Source organism: Ovis aries, chromosome 9 (genome assembly GCF_016772045.2).
Source record: "Ovis aries strain OAR_USU_Benz2616 breed Rambouillet chromosome 9, ARS-UI_Ramb_v3.0, whole genome shotgun sequence".
NCBI classification, from domain to species: Eukaryota; Metazoa; Chordata; class Mammalia; order Artiodactyla; family Bovidae; genus Ovis; species Ovis aries.
This window is the reverse complement of record NC_056062.1, coordinates 52,566,192-52,582,560: the sequence shown is the minus strand read 5'-3', so window position 1 is coordinate 52,582,560 and position 16,369 is coordinate 52,566,192.

Below are 16,369 nucleotides of genomic sequence, written 5' to 3'. Positions count from 1 at the left end.
GAGAAGTGGGCAGCTCAACAAGCTCAGAATGGCTCCCTGTTTCCATCTTGCTGCTCTAATATTTCTATTTTAAACCTGGTCTGGATTCCAGTCAGTGGGGATGTTTGAAAAGAGAAAGTTTCAATAACTTTAGACTGTGGAATGTTTGCACCCTGTTTTATGTCCTGCAGATGTTCCAGTATCTCCTAGTTTATAGTCTATGGGTACTTGAATAGAATTTGTATCCTACTGTTGTGTGAAAATTGAATAAATCTTAATTATGCTGAATTGGCTCATAGTGGTTTTTGGGTCTAGTATACTATGTCTTTCTACTTCTCTGTATATTCATTCTATTAATTTTTGAGAGTTTGATATTGAAACTCTATCTAAAAGTCTTATTTTACCTAGTTTAAAAATTGTAATATATAGTGTAATTATATGTAGTTTTGCTTTGTATTTTCCAAGTCTCCTGTAAATATGTTATCATAATTTTATAATTTAAAAAAGAAAAGAGAAAGGGAAGCACAAGCATTTTCATCACATGGCCACACCTATTATAAGGACCCTTGAAAATACAGTTTTTTAAGTGGATGAGAACATGCAGCTACTTGGAAGAAGGAGCAAATAAAAACCAGGAAGAAATTAACATCTATTTAAAAGACTCCTCTCAAAGTGCTTACTCTCCTCTGACCCATGCATCTCAAAAGTTTTTCCTTATTACTATTCAAATTCTGACTCTTTTTGGCCTTAGCAGTCACTCTCTACTTTTGAGTTAGTTTTCTCTTTGACAAAATGAAGGATTTGAACTGGCTTTTTGCAAAGTTTTATTCTGTCTCTAAAATTCTGTGATTCTTCTTCTTTTTCAAGTAAGAGAAGTGTGTGTGTGTGTGTGTGTGTGTGTGTGTGTGAGAGTCACTCAGTCGTGTCCAACTCTGCAACCATATGGACTGTAGCCCACCAGGCTCCTCTGTCCAAAGGAGTGGGTTGACATTTCCTTCTCTGGGGTATCTTCCCAACTCAGGGATCATAAGAGAGATAAAAGAAGAGAATGTATTAGAGCTATAGACACAAATAATTTTACGCACTCATAAAAATGTCTCTAAAATGTAATCTCGAGCAACTTCACAATGTCTTATGAAAGGAAAATTTTTTCTCAAAATTTATCAGAATGTTACAGTTCACCAATGCTTCTTAATCCTCTCTGTGACTTTCGAGAGCTGTGATTCTTCTTTCCTTAATATCAAAGTTATTTTAGGACATATTTTCCGTCTTGGACCAATCATAATCAGAGTAACTGTACCAAATTCCTCTCTACATCAACAGGCAGAAAAATAGTTTCAAACAAGCTACGGTAGGGCAGAAGTAAAAAGAGATGATAATAAATATTTGAGTATCTTCTTTCTATGAGATAATATAAAAATTTCAGTTAATGGCACAATAGAGATCAAATCATACACTTTACTTTTAATAAGTTTATAATTCCATGAGTTTGTGGAGACTTGTTTTATTTGTTATAAGAATCAAAAGAAATGTGTTCTACAACTTTTAGTGGAAGAAAGATATCTTTGAATTCACCCTCTTAGGGGAAACAAACTTATTCCTTGTGCTGAAGGCAAGTTTAATTTGGTAGCAAGTACACCGGTATTTGAATTTTATGGCAATTTTTGGTCAAGGCACATACCAAGTAGAAATAAGTTTATAGATCTACAGAGTGAGGAGGCAGGATTGCCAGGTGTTAATTAGAGAGTTCAAGTCAGTAACACATTTTTCTTAGGAACTGCAGGAACTCGAACTTACAGCCTTAGAGTCAAAACCAAAGATCTAATCTCTGGAAAAGAGAGTTTATTCTTGTTGTTCAGTCACCAACTCTTTGTGACCCTGTCAACTGCAGCACACCAGGCTTCCCTGTCCCTCAGTATCTTTTGGGGTTTACCTAAGTTCATGTCCATTGCATTGGTGATGCTGCCCAACCATCTCACACTCTGCTGCCCTCTTCTCCCCTTGCCTTCATCTTTGGTGATGGACAGGGAAGCCTGGTGTGCTGCAGTCCATGGGGTTGCAAAGAGCTGGACATGACTGAGTGACTGAACTGAACTAAATACAGCTCAAGGCTCCATATTAGCACAAGTTGCTACCTAGGTATGAAAACACAAAGTTTGGTAGTTATACTACTCAAAATGCTTTGTTTCATTCTCTTTTAAAAATTAATTTTTATTGGAGTTTAGAGGGCTTTTTTAGGAATAAAAATTATTGCAGGTAATTTGGAAAAGGCTGAGGTTATGTAGAAAAATCCAATTTCATACACTTTTTACCGAGCAGTTGTAGTCTACTATATGTAGTGTTTTGCACTAGGCACAGGTAAAATCAGTGTTTTACCAGGGACGTAACTAAGCATATGATTAGAAGAAGACTCAGAGAGAATTTATTTACTGATCTGAACTATAGTGTTGGTAATGAAAGTAAATAGAAGAGAAAATATGGAGACAGGCTCTTCAAGACTGCATGTCTGAACAGAAAAGGAGAAGTTCAGAATAAAACTGATATGTGGAACTTGAATGACCAAGAAGATTCTAATATCATTAACAAAAATAGAGAATGTAGCTGTTATTTGGAGTTCTGATGGTCATGAGGCCTGTTGAACTTAATTTATTGATGATGAAATCATAGAGAATTTTTTAACAAGCATTTGAAAGTAAAGATCTGGAATTTGGGTAATGATGCTCAGAGAAGAAAGAGTAAGATAATTACAAATCGTCTATAAAGGCAAGAATTAAAACCATAGCCATGCATCACATGACAGAGAAGAAGTGCTTAAAAACAGAAAAGGTAAAGCAGGAGAGTATAAGCATTCATTCACTTGTTCAGCAAATAGCTAATGAATTGCATGCTTATGAAAAATAGAGTATTCTATTGTGTGAAAATTGCATAAACTTAATTATATTGAATTGAATCATAGTGCTTTTCAGATCTACTATTCTACTTTTCTGCTTATTCATTCTATTAATTTATGGGAGTTTGATATTGAAACTCCGACTAAAAATCTTAATTTATCTCCTTGAAAATAATTACAATCTATAGTGGAACTAGATATAATTTTGTCCTATATTTTCCAAGTCTCCCAAATATGTTATCATGCTTTCATAATTTAAAAAGTAAAAAAAGAAAGAAGAGAATAAATAGAGAGGGTGGGACTTGCCTTGGGGTGTTTGGTTGGGACTTCATGCTTCCACTTCTAGGGGCATAGGTTTGATCCCTAGTTGGGGAACTAGGACCTGGCATGCCATGTAGTTCAACCAAAAGAATAAATAAATAAAATGAAATGAAAAGAATAACAATGTTCTATACATTTAAAAAACATAGAGAGCGTGAGAATTCTAAGAAAACATGAGTTGTACACGGAAAAAGCTAAAAAACTGCCAAGTAGACTAAAGCTTGGGAAATACTGTTGTACTAGAAAAAATATTGTACAATTATTATTTATTATTGTACAATTATTATACCAAGAAATAATTGGCTATGTTTAAATTAGATGCTTTGGTCAATAGAAGGTGTTTAAGCTAATTTGCAATGAAGTAAAATGGGGGGACAATTAAGAAAGCAAGATGACAGTATAGAATCTTCTTTTTTTCAAGTAAGTTATTTGAAGACTCTAAAGTGAAAGTCATTCTATAGTGTCCAACTCTTTGTGACCCCATGGACTGTGGAATTCTCCAGGCCAGAAAACTGGAGTGGGTTGCTTTTCCCTTCTCCAGGGGATCTTTCCCATCAAGGGATCAAACCCAGATCTCCCACATTGCAGGCAGATCCTTTACCAGCTGAGCCACAAGAGAAGCCCAAGAATACTGGAATGGGCAGCCTATCCCTTCTCAAGTTAATCTTCCTGACCCAGGAATTGAACAGGGGTCTCCTGCATTGCTGGTGGATTCTTTCCTAACTGTGCTATCAGGGAAGCCCTGAAAACTCTAAGGGACATTCATTTCACAGGTTAAAATAAAAGTGGGAGTTCCCTTGTTCCCGTGGTTAAGAATCCACCTTGTAAGCAAGGGACATGGGTTCAATCCCTGGTCAGAGAACTAAGATCCCACATGCCACAGAGCAACTAAGCCCTGTGCTGAACTACTGAGCATGTGCACCTACTGTAGAGCACACCTGCCACAACCAAAGATCCCACAAGACAGAACTAAGACCCAGGGCAGCCAAATGAGTTAATTAATATTTTTAAGAAGTTATCATGGCTAAAGGAAAATGAAAGTTGCTTGACAAGATTAACTAGGGTAGTTCCACGTTTCAGTTCCAAAGGGGGAAATCTCTTATGTGCGCGAAATACACCCTGGTTTTAAACATGAATTTCTAAAAGCCCATTTTCGTAATCTCATAAGTTACCTTTCTTTTCAGAGCAAGGCAACACTGAAGGATCCTATGAAAGATGTTCATGTGCCAAATGGATGCTTATATCTTGAGGACAGGTTCTGACATATAATGCAGTAGCCAGGTGCCTTGAAGGTACTGGGCTTCTACTCAAATTCTCTCATTGGGTCCCTGTGAAAAGGAAAATATGTTTAAGCACCCTTTGGGAGAGTTAGAGCCATGCCTTAGCAGTAACAACGATTATTATGAGTTTTATTAGCTTGCAACTAGTTTCCACCTGATCTAGAAAGTCACCTTGCACCTATGTAAAGAGGATTATTTATGTAATTATCTGCACACATGTCCCCATCAACCACTATACATAATCATTTCATGACATTCAAATTCAGCACAAAAACATCATGACCTAAGTACAAATATTATTACTATAATGGGTTTTCATTTCTAGAGGTCGTCAGGGGAAGGGATTAATTTTGCTGCTTTATTGTACACACAGCACGGTGCACAGAGTCATGTTATGACTCTGTCTTGAAAATTACATTTGGATGTAATAAGAAAGGCATTTTTTAAAACAATTTTACAATTTTAGATGCGTTAACTGAGTTTCACTCCATCATGCTTTGCTAACAGATTTGAGGGCTTTCATTCATACAACATTGAATCCTGTCAGTTTTAGAAGGAAAATGTTTTTAAATCCTTGCTTAAAATTCTTTTCCCATCCTTTCTTTGATGACTTTTACATTGCCAGATCGGCCTGCAAATACTCTATATCATGGCATTTCTGAGGAACAATTTTCAATTTAACAACATGGAGAGTTAGGTATGACAGAGACCTGACTTATTGGTTGAGTCACAGTTTTTCATCAAAGTGTATTTCTCAGGGCTCAGGTAATAGGTAAAGTTTTGCGCTATTCTCTGATCAGTTTCAGTTCATGGAACTTTGGATTTTTTGCTTTTTGTTTTTTTACGAATTATATTATTAGAATGTCAAATTGATCTTGCAACTCTAGGAAATGTCTATTTGACATATGTGAACCATAATACTTAATCCATGAAGCATTAAGCTCAGAAGAGGTCTGTCTTAAAGGAATTGTCTATTTTTGCAGAGCAAGGCAGCTTCTTATAAAGCTGCTAGTTTCTATGAATTAACAAGACATGGCACTAAAAGCAACCTGTAGGTTAAATATATAATTAAAAAGATCAGCCTATGTAGCTCTAAATTTATGTTACCCAAAACAGATGTGTACATATATTTTTCATATTTGAATCAAACTGATTATTTTATGTCAGGTTGAAATTTAAAATCCATTTTTTATCCATTATACTGTTAAATGTACATATATATTTATTTTTCAGAATTATTTATTCCATATACAGTTCTTATATAAGAACGTATATACCGTATACATTCTTTTATGTTAAAAGACATGTGAGTTACGAAAGATTGAATCAAACAGGCACATGTAGATTTTACATTTATTTTAGAGAGTTAACGTTGTGGTTTTCTCTATGTTGACAATTATACCTTCTTTCTGTGTAGACATAAGTGAAAAGTCAAAATGTCTGTTTTTGGGAATTGTCAAAAACATTTTTGGCCTATTTTAGAATTCGGGGGGGATCATAACTCCAAGATCGAATCAATGCTATAAGCTTTCTACCTAAAGAAAAAGTGTTTGGATGTAGTCATACACAACCTTTTCTTATAACTTGTGGATGTTTATAGAATTCCAAAATTTCATATGTGTGTGTGTGCATGCGTGCATGCACTGTTACTCAGTTGTGTCCAACTCTTTGAGACCCCATGGACTGTAGCCTGCCAGTTTCTTTTTGTCTATGGGATTTTCCAGGCAAGAGTACTGGAGTGGATTGCCATTTCCTCCTCCAGGGGTTCTTCCCTACCCAGGGATCAAAGTTGCAGCTCTTACATCTCCTGAATTGGCATGCAGGTTCTTTACCACTAGCGGTAACTATTCAGAATAGTCTAGATTATATTATGGTAACAAATGACCCCCAGATCTCAGGGACTAATAGTAATAATGATTTAAGTTGTACCTGTATTGCATATCCATTGTTACTTAAGTAGGTGGAATGACAGTTCTCCACAAGTCTCTTCATTTTTGTATATCTTGAAACAGGCGTATTTTTGTTCTGAACTATCTTTTCAAGAATGTATAGCTTAACAACCTTGAAGATAGAGATATGTATCTCTCCAGAGAAAAGAAGAGAACAAGATAATTTCTCTCACTGTGGTGAATGTCACACCATGAAAATGATTTGGGTTCCCTAAGCTAAGGGTAGTATGTATGCAGGCATCCCTGTCTTCTTTGCATCACTGTGAAAAGGGAGGCTCCAGGAACTTGAGCAAACAATGATAGTCTTACAGTTGTTGTTACTTTGAGTAATAAATTCCTTTGTCTCTGATTTAGCAGACTTGTGTCTTTTTCCCTAGTATGCCAACATTGTGGTAGCCTAATTTGCTAGCCAAGAAGTAGATAGTTTCAGAAATGATATCTCATGACTATTATCTGGAAAATCATGGGTTTCAGGAGTGGTCCCTATTTTCTTCTAAATATTTTTTCTAAATATTCATTTATTATATTATTTAACTTAGTTATATAATATATAATTTACTGTGTAAACAATAATTATATAAAATATAATTCATTATACAAAATTTTATATTTATTTATTAAAATAAGAAATAATTATTCATGTGTCGTCTAATATTATATCCCATACCAACTGTGGAAATATTCTACCCTATGGGAAGTGCTAATGATGCATATGTATATAGTACTGCATACTAAATGCTTCATCACCCCCAAAATTCATATGCTGAAACCTAATTCTCAATACTATGGTATTCAGATGTGGGACTTTGGGGAGGTGACTGGGTCATAAGGGCAGAGCCCTTGTGAGTGGGATTAGTATCCTTATAAAAGAGGCTCTAGAGAGCTTCCTGCCCCCTCTGCCACATGAGTGCACAGTGAGAAGATGGCTGTCTGTGGGCCAGGAGGCAGGCTCTCACCAAACACTGAATTGGCCAGTACCTTGATCTTGGACTTGCCAGCCTCCAGAACTGTCAAAAATAAATTTATGTTGTTTATAATTTGCCTAATCTATAGTGTTTTGTTATAGCAGCCTGAGCAGTGTATAATAACATATATAATTAGAATAGTCAGATAATAGCCATTTCTTTGACTAATATTAAGTTCCTAATATGTATAAGATATGAAGCTATGGGACTGGGGTTACTGTGGTGAAAAAAAAATGACATGACCGCTATAATCTAATACTTAGTTATTTCTCTATAAGGAGAAATGATTTTCTTTAAAGGAATAAATAATACAAACACAAGGAAACATAAAGCAAAACTAAACATTCGTAAAATGTTTAATGAAACAACTTTTTGCAATTGATAATAAGCTGCGGAAATCTATTTCAGATAGGATATATAGGGAGGTAAAATTTAAACTGAGCCATGATGTGTCACATGGAGTAAGTGATTAAAAGAACAGGCTGAGGGAGTGGAAATGTTCTTTGTACAGTTTGAAAATACCATAAGGTAGGAAAGAAGATTGAGGAAATGAATGAAAGTCAATGGAGTTGGGGCAGAGTGAGCCAGAGAAAGTGGTAGAATTCAAGATGGAGTCATGAAAGCTATTTGTTGAGTGTAGTCAACCTGAAATCCCCTCAAAGTGGGAGTATATATTTATGGAAAACAAGAAAAAAAATCAGGTGATAATTATAGGCACAATGGGAATTTGTTGAAAGACTTTATGCTGGAAAGTATCAATTCAATTTATCTGGCACAAAAGATTACTCTTGTGAAGAGGGGTAAGTCATGATGTTCACTACACTTGGATGGAGGCAGACTAGATGAAAAGAAATGAATAGATTTAATGCTTATGGAGAAGGTAGAACTGAAGATATTTTGGTTAATTGAATGCATGAATTATGAGAAAGTGTTACTGCTAGGCTTCTGACTTCAACAGCTTGAAAGAGTATGATGTTTGCCATTTTCTAAAATGAAGGAAGATCTTGACATGGATGGATTGCAGAATAGTGTAGTGAATCATGTGTTTCATTTTAAACAGGCTACATTTGAGATATCAGTGAGATATATAATTGGAAATGTTAAATAGTAGGTTGAATATATTAATCAAGAGCTTAGAAGAAAGATTTTGCATGGAGATAAAAGTTTATCAATTGTCACCATGTAGAAGCATTTAAAACTATGGAATTAGATGAGGTAATCTGGAAAAAAGTCAATATATTTAAAAAACAAAAAAAGAGGACCCAGGCTCATGGTGATAGGAATATGATCATTAATGGGATAACAGAGAAACAGAAAGTAGAGAAAGACAGGAACAAGAAAGATGAAAAACAGGAAAATGTAGTGTCATAAAAGCAAAGAGTAGGGAGTCTTTCAAGAAAATACGAATAGTTCGCATGTAATTTTTGATAATGATTTAATAAATTTAGGGCTTCCCCGGTGCTCACACGGTAAAGAATCTACCAGCATTGCAGAAGACCTGGACTCAATCCCTGGGTTGGAAGGATCCCCTGGAGAAGGGAATGTCTACCCACTCCAGTATTCTTGCCTGGAGAATTCCATGGACAGAAGAGCCTAATGGGCTACAGTCCATGGGGTCTGACATGACTGAGCAGTTAACACTCTCACCTTAGTAAATTTAAGATAGAAAAAGTTTCTTTCACTGTAGAAATACAGAGGTGATTGATATTTTGAAAACAGCAGTTTGCTAATGTGGTGACTGCATTGAGTCAAAAAGACAACAGAGGTGAGCAAATAGTGTCAGGGATTAAGAGAACACAGTTAAGCATTGAAAATTGAAATGGTGTTTGAGTGAAATTATTTAAAAAATAGAAAGAAACAGATGTCTAAGACAAACATGGTTATCAAAGATGAATCAGGAGCTTGGAATTAACATACATACACTAATATGTATAAGACAGATAATCAACAAGGACCTACTGTATAGCACAGGGGACTCTACTCAATCTTCTGTGATAACCTATATGATAAAAAATTTCCCCCCTCAATGAATAAATCTATAACTGAACCACTTTGCTGTGCATCTGAAACTAACACAACATTGTAAATCAACTATAATCCAATGAAATTTTATAAAAGGAAGGCTGCTAGAGGTAAAAAGACAGTTCACTTGCTTTTTTTCTTAAATGAGCATGGTTCATTATGGCATGATGCATGCTTATGAGAACGATGGTAATGAACAAGAAGGGAGTGAGAGATGGAAAGCCAGAAGAGACCATGCTTTCGGGAAAAGAAATCCTTGAGTGAATAGCAGTAAAGTTTTTGATCAGAGTGGGAAAAGAGATCCCAGAGCACATAAGATGCTGGCATTTGGCACAACAAAGATGGATATCACCTCCTATGCAACAAGAATGAAGAAAAAGAACAATGTTTGGGGATATAAGCAGATTTATAAATTTGGTGGTGAGAAGATGAGGGAATCCATGTTTGATGATTGCTATTTTTTTTCAATGTAATATATGAATGGATCATTAAGCGCACATGAAGAATTGGTGGGGAGTTTAAGAAAAGAGAAGAAATGGGCTTAGAAATATTAGGCTTTGGAGAAATTTAGAAAGAGAAAAAATATATTAAATCCCCATTGATAGAAGGTAACATTCTTTATTGCAGGCAGATTCTTTACTATCTGAGTCATCAGGGAAGCCCCATTTAAATGAGAGACCAGCTAAAGGCTGGTTGTGTGATTTTTCTCTAACAACTCTGTGATGCTGTCAAAAAGATGCCCAGTACGAATTATCCCAGGTTGGAGTATTCTCCTTTGAAAATAATGAGAGTAAAGGGCAAGGAAATTGAGGATATTTGGGGAAAAAAGTGAAGACAATAGACTGTGAGATCTGTGTTAGATAAGAAGGATTGTGATACCTAGAAGGAGCTGAAAGATAATGAGAAGTTGATATGATCAGTGGATAAAGTTAAAGACTGAATTAATGAGTGGTTACCAGAGGTAGAAGGGAAGTGAAACGGGTAAAGGATGTCAAAAGATACAAGCTTCCAGTGATAAAATAATAAGTTTTGGACATGTTATGTACGCCATTATTATAGCTAATAATATGATTTTGCATAGTTGCCAGTTACTTAGAAAGTATATGGATCTTAAAAGTTCTCATCATAATAAAAATAGTTTTAACTATGCGTGATGATGGGTGTTCGGTAGACATGATGCTCATTTTGCAGGGTGTACAAATATGGAATCATTATGTTGTATATCTGAAATGAATATAATCTTGTATGCTGATTATGTCTCCATTTTTTAAAACAGTGAATCAGTGGGCATGAAGTGAGGGTGACTTCTGCAGATATTGTTCAATGCCCTTCTAGCTATTTTATTATAGGAAACATTAATTCCCAAGCTTTTCAAAGACTAACTTAGGATATGTAAATATCATAATCATTGGCTATTAATAATACAATACTAATAATGAAGGGCCTGGTCCAGATTCTAAATGTAGATTGTCCTATTGGGTAATAGATGCAAGTACCTAAACACAGTACCTATCGTGGACATGGTAGGTTCTGCTTTGCTATTTTTCCTGCATTGCACACTGCCATGGTGAGAAAATCTGAGCCCTGAAACAGATGATCCCCAAAGAAAAGCATCACATGTGTGCTTAATAGACACTTTGGTTGATGAGGGTGACATGATGGTGTCCTGTTTTCCGAGTAAGTAGCTTTAAAGCAAATACTGGTTTTCTCTGAATGGAAGGAAACAAAGAGCCTCTTCATTAATATTTATGTGTAAGGTTTAAAGTCATGAATGTAATATGATATTTTTTTCTCCTGTTTTACAGATTAGTGTGCCATAATGTGACATGACTTTAGAAAGAATGCTGGTATTTAGAACATTGCATTATATACTAATGACTTCATAATTTAGAAATCTTTTAAATAAATGTTTAAAGAGATTTGTGAAATCATTATTTAAACGTAGCAGAATGCTAATAGGAGTTGGTATTTATATTTAACTACTTCATGGTATTCTTTTGTTTCTACTTTGAAGTGTTACTGAGTTTTATGTTTCCTTTTTTAGAGCTGTCTAAGAAACAGTACTTTATTCACAAGTGTTTGTTTCTTTTTTACACACTAAACATATTTAAAAGGATTACACTTTCAAACAGGACTTCCCTCATGGTGTTAGTGGTAAAGAACCTACCTGCTAATGCAGGATACATAAGAGTTGTTGGTTAAATCCCTGGGTCTGGAAGATCCCTGGGAAGAGGGCCTGGCAACCCACTCTAGTATTCTTGCCTGGAGAATCCCTTGAACAGAGGAGCCTAGTGGGCTACAGTCCATGGGGTAGCAAAGAGTTGGACATGACTGAAGCGACTCACCATGCTCACATGCAAACTTTCAAATAATGTCTAATTGTCATCATGGCCATTTCAGGAACTCAAGACTGTGGACAAAAATTTATTTCAGTGAGTTAAAAAAACATGATAGCAGTAATCTTCCTAGATAAATTAAAATAAAATAACAATAGCAAACGCCAAAATGTAAAATAAATCTCACTTCCCCCTCTTTGGCAGTTTCTAGGAGATGAGATAGAGGAGTTAAGGTGATGTTTAAGGATGAAGAGTGAGGGAGTGGGCCCAAGATGGCAGAGGAATAGGATGGGGAGACCACTTTCTCCCCAACAAACTCATCAAAAGACCATTTGAATGCTAAGCAACTTCCACAAAACAACTTCTGAATGCTGGCAGAGGACACCAGGCACCCATAAAGGGAGCCCATTCTCTTCAAAAGGAGGTAGGACAAAATATAAAAGACAAAAAGAGAGACAGAAGAGTTAGGGATGGAACCCCATCCTGGAGTGGGAGTTGTGAAGGAGGAGATGTTTCCAAACAGGAAACCCTCTCACAGACAGGTCTATGGTGAGTTTTGGAATCTGAGAGGACAACATAACTGGGAGAAAACACACACACACACACACACACTCCACAGAATACACGCCTAACCGCAACTGCCAGCAAAGAAGTAGCCCAGAGGCTCACGTCTGCCACCAGCAGGTAGAAGATGGATAGGGAGGCACTGGCTGCATCATCGGTGCTCAGGGTAAGGACCGGACCTAAATGCGCTGAGGACAACCTGAGGAAGCTAACGTGGGATAGCAACCCAAACTGTGGGATCATCAGAGAGAAAGAAAGAAAAAGAGAACTTTCCAGAGAAACGCTCTAATGTGCAGCCTGGCCAGCTCACAGAACAAAGGATTGAGTGAATACCAAGGGAGAGCTAGCCGGCTGTGTACAGGCCCCTCTCCCCACCACCAGAGGCAGAGAGACAGGGTTGCGACAGCCAGAGCTGGAAGCCAAAGGGGCAATCTCGGCCCCAGAGGCCAGCATCCTCCATGAAACTGTGAGCAGGGTCCCAGTTGCTAACCACATCTTCCTGGGATCCTGGATGGTTGACATTTGCCGGGAGGGTCACAGCCTGAGATCAGCTCCCCAGAGGAGACACATGGCACACCTGAGATGGTGCTTTCGCGGCGCACCGGGGAAACTGAGCAGCTGGACCAGGGAGGTGATTAAGATGCACTGCCCACCTGGGACAGTGCACTCACCAAGCACCCGGTCACCTGAGCTGCTCAGAACTGGGAAGAGCACAGGACGCACACCCAACTGAGTCTGTGCACTTGCGAGGTACCTGAGAACCTGAACCTGAGTGGCTTAGACCTGGGAAGCACTGAAGTGCAGGGCCCACTTTGGATGGGGCTCCTGTAGAGCACCCTGGAGCCTGAGCAATGTAGACCCAGAAAGCACACGCTGCAAACTGGGGCAAACCAGTGTGGTCCATACACTACAAGCACTCCCCATACATGCCAGCGATATTTGTTTGCAGTGTCCCTCCCTCCCCACAACACAACTGAACAAGTGACCGTAAATAAGTGACCACCTTTGCCCCCTCGTGTCAGGGCAGAAATTAGACACTGAAGAGACTTGTAAAGAGAGGAAGCCAAGATAAACAAAGAGGGAACTGCTCTAGAAGGGACAAGTGCAACAGATTAAAACCCTGCAGTTAACAAGTAAATAAATAAATAAAACCCTGTAGTTAACATTTACTAATCATTGGAGGGGGCCTATAGATCTTGAGATCAAGTATAAGCTGGAACAAAGAACTATCTGAAACTGAACTGACCCCACACTGCCCACATCAGCTCCAGTGAAATTCCTAGATATATTTTTACTATTATCACTTTTTAATTTTTAAAATTTTTCTTTATTACTCCTTTAATTTTCATTTTTATAACCTACTATTATCTTGCAAAAACGACCCTATTTTTAAAGCAAATTTCATATATATATATTTATAATTTTTGTGATTGATTTTGTTTTGCATTTTTAATATTGTATTTTTGAGAGTTCAAACTCTACTCTAGATTTTTAATCTTTGGTTTTTGGTATTTGTTATTAATTTTATACCTTTAAGAATCTAATCTTCAGTACCCATTTTCTCTTAGGGGTGTGATTACTGGCTTGATTGCTCTTTCCCCTTTTGACTCTCCTTTTTCTCCCTGAGGTCACCTCTACGTCCTCCTTCCTCCTTCTCTTCTCTACTTAACTCTGTGAATCTCTCTGGGTGTTCTGGGCTGTGGAGAACACTTAGGGAAATGATTACTGGCTAAACTGATCTCTCCCCTTTCGACTCCCCCTCTTCTCTTCCTGGTCACCTACCTCTATCTCCCTCCTCCCTCTTCTCCATGTACCTCTGTGAACCTCTCTGGGTGTCCCTTGCTATGGAGAATTCTTTCATCCATTAAACTAGATGTTTTATCATCTGTGCTGTATGGATGGAGAAGTTTTGAGGCTACTGTAAGAATAAGACTGAAAGCCAGAGGCAGGAGGCTTAACTCCAAACCTTGAGAACATCAGAGAACTGATTCCAGGGAACATTAATAGACAAGAGCTCATCCAAAGCCTCCATACTGACCCTGAAACCAAGCTCCACCCAAGGGTCAACAAGTTCCAGAGCAAGAAGTACCACACTAATTCTCCAGCCAAGCAGGAGCCCAGCCCTGAGCATTAAAAGACAGGCTGCCCAAAGCCATGCCAAACCCACAGACACCCCAAAACTCACTACTGGACACTTCATTGCACTTCAGAGGAAAGAGTTCCAACTTCATCCACCAGAACACAGATGCAAGCTACCCTACAAGGGAACCTTGACAAGCTACTAGTTCAAACCCACCCACAGGGAGCAGGCTCCACAATAAAGAGGAACCACAAACTTTCAGCCTACAGAAAGGGCACCCCAAACACAGCAATCTAAACAAAATGAAAAGGCAGAAAAATATTCAGCAGGTAAAGGAACATGATAAATGCCCACCAAACCAAACAAAGAGGAAGAGATAGGGATTCTACCTGATAAAGAATTCAGAATAATGATAGTAAAGATGATCCAAAATCTTGAAAACAAAATGGGGTTACAGATAAATAGACTAGAGACAAGGATTGAGAAGATGCAAGAAATGTTTAACAAGGACCAAGAAGAAATAGAGAAGTCAATCAATAATGAATAATGCAATATCTGAAATCAAAAGCACTCTGGAGGGAACCAACAGTAAAATAACTGTGGCAGAAGTTATGATAAGTGAGATGGAAGATAGAATGGTGGAAATAAATGAACCAGAGAGGAAAAAAGAAAAAAGAGTTAAATGAGGACAACCTCAGAGACCGCTGGGACAATGTTAAATGCCCCAACATTTGAATCGTAGGAGTTCCAGAAGAAGAAGACAAAAAGAAAGTACACGAGAAAATACTTCAGAAGATAATAGTTGAAAATTTTCCTAAAATGTGGAAGGAAATAACCACCCAAGTCCAAAACACCCAGGGAGTCCCAAACAGGATAAACCCAAGGCAAAACACCCCAAGACACATATTAATCAAACTAATGAAGATCAAACACAAAGAGTAAATATTAAAAGCAGCAAGGGAAAGCAACAAATAACACACAAGGGGATCCCCAGAAGGATTACAGCTAATTTTTGAATAGAAACTCTTCAGGCTAGAAGTGAATGGCAGGACATACTTAAAATGATGGAAGAGAAAAACCTACAACCCAGATTACTATACTCAGAAAGGATCTCATTCAAACATGAAGGAGAAATCAAAAGCTTTACATACAAGCAAAAGCTGAGAGAATTCAGCACCACCAAATCACCTCTTCAACAAATGTTAAAGGATCTTCTCTAGACAGGAAACACAAAAGGGTGTATAAACCCGAACCCAAAACAACAAAGTAAATGGCAACAGGATCATGCTTATCAATAATGACCTTAAATGTAAATGGGTTGAATGTTCCAACCAAAAGACAAAGACTGGCTGAATGGATACAAAACAAGACCCCTATATATGCTGTTTACAAGAGACCCACCCCAAATCATGGACACATACAGATTGACAATGAAGGGCTGGAAAAAGATAGTCCATGCAGATGGAGACCAAAAGAGAGCAGGAGTAGCAATACTCATATCAGATGAAATAGACTTTGAAATAAAGGCTGTGAAAAGAGACAAAGAAAGGATACTACATAATGATTAAAGGATCAATCCAAGAAGAAGATATAACCATTATAAATATATATGCACCCAATATAGGAGCACCTCAATACATAAGGCAAATGGTAACAAGTATGAAACGGGAAATTAACAGTAAAACAATAATAGTGGGAGACTTTAATACCCCACTCACACCTATGGATAGATCTACCAAACAGAAAATCAGCAAGGAAACACAAAATTTAAATGATACAATTGACCAGTTAGACCTAATTGGTATCAATAGGACATTTCACCCCCAAACAATGAATTTCACCTTTTTCTCAAGTGCACACAGAATATTCTTCAGGATAGATCACACCCTGGGCCATAAATCTAGCCTTGGTAAATTCGAAAGAATTGAAATAAATTCAAGCCTCTTTTCTAATCACAATGTAGTAAGATTAGATATCAACTAC